Source organism: Tachysurus fulvidraco, chromosome 7, assembly GCF_022655615.1.
Source record: "Tachysurus fulvidraco isolate hzauxx_2018 chromosome 7, HZAU_PFXX_2.0, whole genome shotgun sequence".
Taxonomy (NCBI): domain Eukaryota; kingdom Metazoa; phylum Chordata; class Actinopteri; order Siluriformes; family Bagridae; genus Tachysurus; species Tachysurus fulvidraco.
Window position 1 is genome coordinate 20,386,806 of NC_062524.1, and position 6,946 is coordinate 20,393,751.

Below are 6,946 nucleotides of genomic sequence, written 5' to 3' on the forward strand. Positions count from 1 at the left end.
TGTTATAATGGATGCAATTCTCCAAAAAGTATTGATCCTTCTGAGGAATGCATTACAGGAGGAAGATCTAAATTTTACATATATCAAGGGTAAAATATTTACTGGTAATACAAATATTTTACAAAATAGAGTCTCAAATAACTATATTAGGAATTTACTTCATAATAATGTTTATCCTCCAGCTCGTTTTTTTCTGGTCTTCTGTGTTTGGGGATGTGAATTGGCGTAAAGCTTGGTGAAAGGTGGATAATGTTAATAATAAAGTAAACTAATGCATAGAATATACCCGGTAAAACATGTGCTGGAACGTTTTAAATTAGATATTGATTACTCCTGTAATTTCTGTAAAGGTCTGACTGTCTGTCATAGGCCAGTGACTCAAACAGAGAGTTGAACAGGTAAGTTGGTAAATATTATTGTTTACACAAGGCACGAGTTTTAGTGGCTTCATGTAGTATGTATTTATGATTGCCTGGGAAAACTCGTGTGTGTCTGTCTTCTGTGTGTCTGCCTGTGTGTGTGTGTGTGTCTGTGCCTGTCTGTCTGCATGCGTGTCTGTCTGACTGTGCGTGTCTGTCTGTCTGCCTGCATGAGTTCCTGCCTGCCTGTCTGTCTGTTTGTCTACGTGCGTGCCTGTCTGTCTGTCTGCGCGCGTGCCCGTCTGACTGTCTGTGTGCGTACGTGCCTGTTTGCGTGCGTGTCTGTCTGTCTGTTTGTCTACGTGTCCATCTGACTGTCTCTGTGTGCGTGCCTGCCTGTCTGCGTGCGTGCCTGCCTGTCTGTCTGCGCACGTGCCTGTCTGTCTGTCTGTCTGTCTGTCTGTCTACGTCTGTCTGCATGAGTGTCTGTCTGCATGCGTGTCTGTCTGCATGCGTGTCTGTCTGTCTGCCTGTCTGTCTGCGCACGTGCCTGTCTGTTTGTTTGTCTACGTGCCCGTCTGACTGTCTGTGCGTGTGCCCGTCTGACTGTCTGTCTGTGCGTGTCTGTCTCTCTATCTGTGTGCGTGCCTGTCTGTCTGTCTGCGTGCGTGCCTGTGTGTCTGCGTGCGTTCCTGCCTGTCTGTCTGTTTGTCTGCGCGCGTGCTGTCTGACTGTCTGTGCGTGTCTATCTGTGTGCGTGCGTGCCTGTCTACCTGCGCGTGCCTGTCTGTCTGTTTGTCTATGTGTCTGTCTGACTGACTGTCTCTGTGTGCCTGCCTGTCTGTCTGCGCGCCTGCCTGTCTGTCTGTCTGTTTGTCTATGTCTGTCTGTCTTTCTGTCAGCGCACGTGCCTGTCTGTCTGTGCGTGTGCCTGTCTATCTGTTTGTCTACGTGCTCGTCTGACTGTCTGTGCGTGTGCCTGTCTGCCTGTCTGTCTGCGCGCGTGCCTGCCTGCCTGTCTGTCTGTCTGTTTGTCTACGTCTGTCTGCATGCGTGTCTTTCTGTCTGTGCATGTGCCTGCCTGTCTGTCTGCGCATGTGCCTGCCTGTCTGTCTGCGCATGTGCCTGCCTGTCTGTCTGTGCGTGTGCCTGTCTGTCTGTCTGTGCGTGTGCCTGTCTGTCTCTGTGCGCGTGCCTATCTGTCTGTGTGCGTTCCTGCCTGTCTGTCTGTCTGTCTGTCTAGGTGCGTGTCTGTCTGTCTGTCTGTGTGTGTTCCTGTCTGTTTGTCTGTCTGCGCGTGTCTGTCTGCGCGCATGCCCATCTGACTGTCTGTCTGTGTGCGTTCCTGCCTGTCTGTCTGTCTCTCTAGGTGCGTGCCTGTCTGTCTGCGCGTGTGCCCATCTGACTGTCTGTCTGTGTGTGTTCCTGCCTGTCTGTCTGTCTGTCTGTCTGTCTAGGTGCGTGCCTGTCTGTCTGTCTGCGCGTGTGCCCGTCTGTCTGTCTGCGTGCGTGCCTGTCTGTCTGCGTGCGTTCCTGTCTGTCTGTCTGCGCCTGTCTGTTTGTGCACGTCCGTGCCTGTCTGTCTGTCTGCACGCGTGTCTCAACCAGAAATAATATATATATATTTTTTCAAATTTATTCCAGCGACTGACGGACTGACCAACTGAGTGAGTGAGCGAGCGAGCGAGCGACTGACTGAGCGAGCGACTGACTGAGCGACTGACACGTGGGGGGGCACAGTGGCTTAGTGGTTAGCACGTTCGCCTCACACCTCCAGGTTTGGGGGTTCGATTCCCGCCTCCGCCTTGTATGTGTGGAGTTTGCATGTTCTCCCCGTGCCTCAAGGGTTTCCTCTGGGTACTCCGGTTTGCTCCCCCGGTCCAAAGACATCTATGGTAGGTTGATTGGCATCTCTGGAAAATTGTCTGTAGTGTGTGATTGCGTGAGTGAATGAGAGTGTGTGCCCTGTGATGGGTTGGCACTTCGTCCAGGGTGTATGATGCCCGATGACCCCTGAGATAGGCACAGGCTCCCTGTGACTCGAGGTATTTCGGATAAGTGGTAGAAAATGAATGAATGAATATATACGTGTGTGTGTGTATATATATTGTGTGTGTGTGTATATACATACACATACACATACATACATACATACACATACACATACATACATACATACATACACATACACATATATATATATATATATATATATATATATATATATATATATATATATATATATATATATATATATATATATATATATATATACACACAACTCGCTTCCATGCTTTCTTTTTCTGTTAACATTTCTGTATGATTCTAGAGATGTATCACACAGTATTGGGTTTTACACGTGTGTGTGTGTGTGTGTGTGTGTATATATATTGTGTGTGTGTATATACATACACATACATACATACATACATATATATATATATATATATATATATATATATATATATATATATATATATATATATATATATATATATATATATACACAACTCGCTTCCATGCTTTCTTTTTCTGTTAACATTTCTGTATGATTCTAGAGATGTATCACACAGTATTGGGTTTTCCAAGACCGTGAGAATTAGCTTCTCTCCCATGTTGACGTCTACACGATCATATTGCACACTCCGTACGACTGTCACTAGGGGGCAGAATCCGACAGTCGTTTCCGTATGTCATGTGAAAGGCAGCTCGAGCGGTGTAGCGTGTTGAAACCTATTTCACCGAGAAGAGACGAGAGCACACATCTGTTGGAGACATGGACTTTCCACCTGATCCAATTCAAACTGACTATACTCCGGCATTGACAAATGTAGATGGATAAATTAGCATTGTTTACTTTTTATTCTTCTCTTTTAGTTAATGAATATGTTATTGAAAAGTTTGTGCAGCAAATGATCTTTGCAGGCATTGCGTCATTTCTCATTCCTCTGTTAGAAAAGCAAATAATAATCAGTCTCACCCTCTGGGCATTTGATGGTACTGAGGCATCAGCTATTATCTAGAATTATGTGGCTTTTAAATACAGAACTAGCCAGAAATTGAAGTATGTGTTTTGCTTTATTGCAAACAGGACCAGCTCATGTAGGAGGAAATGAGAGTATTAAAAATAAAAATTTTCAATAAGAAAAGCTCAGAAGAACATCCTGATTGACTTGTGTGTGGACGAATCGACAGCTCTGCAGTCATGGGAGAAATAAGGGACAGCTCCAACAAACGGATATACTCCAACCCCACACCTCCTCACTCCAACCCCCCTTCCAACCCATCACCTCCTCACTCTGACCTCTCACCCCACTCCATCCCCCTTATTCTAACCCCTCGCCTCCTCACTCCATCCCCTCTCACTTCAACCCCTCACCTCCTCATCAAAAAATTATAGTTAATTTTTAGTTATAGTTATAGTCAGCCCCTCACCTTCTCACTATGACCCCTCATCCCACTCTAGCCCCTCACCTCCTCACTCCAACCCCTCACCTCCTCATCAAAAAATGATCATGATGCTCATTGTGGTAGCCTGTGTGTGAACATCCTGATCAACTCATGTGTGGACGTATCGGCCAGCTCTGCGTTCATGTTGTGTTTGCTCGACATTTCATCTTACAGGCTTTTATATATATATATATATATATATATATATATATATATATATATATATATATATATATATATATATATATATATATTTAATTATTTACAGCATGTGGTTGTAAATGTGAGATCTGCTTTTAGGCATAGATTTAGTTTCCATTAGCTTTGTATTTTTTTTGCAGCATCATTGTTATTCTGTGAGAGCTAAATTTGATGTGATGTGCTGAGAAGGAATCAGTCTCATGATTCATTAATCATGTTTGAATTTGATTGGATGTTTATGTGGGTTTTTTAATGTGTATGAAGGAGCAGGAAGGCACAGACTTTTCATCGCTGGAGCCTGAAAAGAAAGAACTGTCATGGCCAAAAAAGGTACAAATTCCTCTTGTATTTATGTACTGATTTTTAGATCCAAGATGGTGCCACGTATGGCAGCTTCGGCACAACTTTCTTTCTTTTTGTTTACTGTCTGTGTGTTTGGTCACCCTATTGTGATAACTTACACCAGAGAAGAACTGCTTAACATCAGGCAGTTAGCTCTAAAGTTTCACCAGTTTTTACAAACTCGGAATGTTTATCCAAAACAAGTGTATTTTTGTAAGCCAGCATCAAGTCAGAAGCGCTAATTATTCCCCTAAGAGCTCTATTAGCTTCAAAACCCGTGGCCTTGTGGGATGTGAGCAGGTGCATGTGTGCGTTCTTGCAGCTCATGATGCTTGTTGAGTGTTTCAGTGAACCAGTTTGTCCAGTTACCAGGTGAATAAGTTGCCAAGATATTTTCTCTTCTAGACAAATTTCCCACCCTTCTGTCATCAGATGAGTGTCGTATAGTGAGGTTTTTATTTTTCATTACACGTAGCTGCTATTTATAATACTGTTTGCTTTGGTGGAGCAACATCAGCTCTGGCCCCTGGTTTGTGGTTGCAGAAATAAACAGGTCTGCGTGGAACTTGTGCAGCAAATGATCTTTGCAGGCATTGCATCATTTCTCATTCCTCTGTTAGAAAAGCAAATAATAGTCAGTCTCACCTTCTGGGCATTTGAGGTCACTGAGGCGTCAGCTATTATCTAGAATTATTATGTGGCTTTCTAATACAGAAGAAAAGAAGATAAGAAGCCGGAAGTTGAAGTATTTTATTCTGTTTTGCTTTATTCAATACAGGACCAGCTCATGTATGAGAAACTGGGAGAAGCTCTCACTGGAAATATAGCCTAGTGGACAAAGAGTGCAGCTTTTTTGCCTTTTACCTTTTGTATTTTTGTTTTGTTTTGTTTTGGGAATGGTATTTTGTTTTTGTCTTGGACGTTGAACATTTTTCTTTTTGTTCAATGTAGGGTTTTTTTGTGAATATTGATGGTTGAGTTAAATTAGAAGTTGTTTTTTTTTCAAGTAAGATTGGTTATTTTGTTTGTTTCTTTGATTTGGCACGGTGTCTTATTCTTTTCTCTTGTCCTCGTTCTCTTGAGAATTATTTTTGGTTTGGTTAACGAATGTATATAATTTGTAAATTTATGTAAATAATTATATTTTGGATTAGTTGGTATTGGGTACACTAAAATAAACAAAAACTTTGTTGACTTAATGGTGTGATTATTTTCCAGTAGCTACACGTTCAGTGTTTTAATGTTGCACCCTTGTTTTCCCTAGACCAGGGGTGGCCAACCAGTCAGAGACCAAGAGCCACATTTTTTACCGTGTTACCGCAAAGAGCCACATCATACACATGAACATCACCTTTTTTTTCCTGCCATTTTGAGAGCAAACTTGACACAAATTGTTTACTCAAATTATCTTGCTCCTACTGGGAAACTTTGAGGTATTTTCATCCCACTCACATGCACGTTTGATGAAAATACCGTATTGAACTCAAGCGAAGCGAACACGTATATTAAAAAGACACAAATACAAACTTCAATATGAACGTGAGAGCCGCATGTGGCTCGTGAGCTGCGGGTTGGCCACCCCTGCCCTAGACAATTAAAAAAGGTTTGTAACCTCAGTAATCATTTATCTCCTAAATTATTTAATGACCTGAAGGGCATTTTTTAATCAGGTTTAATAAATTCACACAAATGCAGCAAACCATAACAAAGCAGGAATGAAATTAAACATGGCCATATGTTATCAGCCCACACAGAGATTTCAATGACTGAAAGTCTTTTCCAGCACAAACTCTAATACTGATACAGGAAATCATTCCAGCAGAATCATCCCTGCAGTCACACAGCTGTACAGATGTTTCACTTTAGCTTAGCATGTTTGATGTATTCTCTGTGGACCCATAGAAAATTAAGGTCTCAATGTAAAGAAAGACGCACGCAGAACCTTCAACTCTGCCTGTAACTTTTCCCTTCCTAGTTACTACAGTAGAGTTAGACACACAAAATCATTTTCAGGAACATGCATTTTTGATTTAAGATCTAATTGTGGCTTCTTCAGACTCTTTCTGCAAAAGGAGCAAAAATAAACAGCATATTTGGAAATATTGTCTAAATTATAACTTAACTGATTAGCTTTTTTGTTTATAGAACCACTAGCAATAGCGTACTCACAATCCTGTGATGTGGCAAGCTACAGCAGTGTTGCTCACACTTTATAATTTAAGGCAATGAAGTTCAAGTTCTCTTTGTCAACTCTTCCACATGTACAGTACAGTACATACATAGAGATACATACAGTCCCAAGGTGCAAAATATTAACAAGGGAATTTAAATAAAGCAGTGCAAGGCATATGCAGATAAAGTGTAAAATGAGCAGACCAATGCTGCACAAAGTGACTGGTGCATGTTGTCGTATGTTAGTGGGAGGGGGGAGTGGAAGGACTTGGGGATGTGGGATCTGGAGGGGTGTGTTGGGTTCATAGATCTGTGGTGCCTGGGGCAGAAAAGGGAAGTGGAGGCAAGTTCGAGAGTGAGTTCAGCTTCCTAACAGCCTGATGAATGAAGCTGTCTTTCAATCTGTTGGTCCTGGCCCGGAG

The 6,946-nt window shown here is 42.2% G+C and overlaps 1 long non-coding RNA gene across 1 annotated transcript; it reads left to right on the forward strand.

Annotated features, from left to right (window-relative positions):
* The first annotated feature begins 2,966 nt into the window (after positions 1–2,966).
* On the forward strand, positions 2,967–5,546 carry LOC113660750. The gene is made up of 3 exons (XR_003444883.2): positions 2,967–3,189; positions 4,275–4,340; positions 5,131–5,546. It is a non-coding gene; the product is annotated as an uncharacterized LOC113660750 (long non-coding RNA).
* Positions 5,547–6,946: the final 1,400 nt, after the last annotated feature.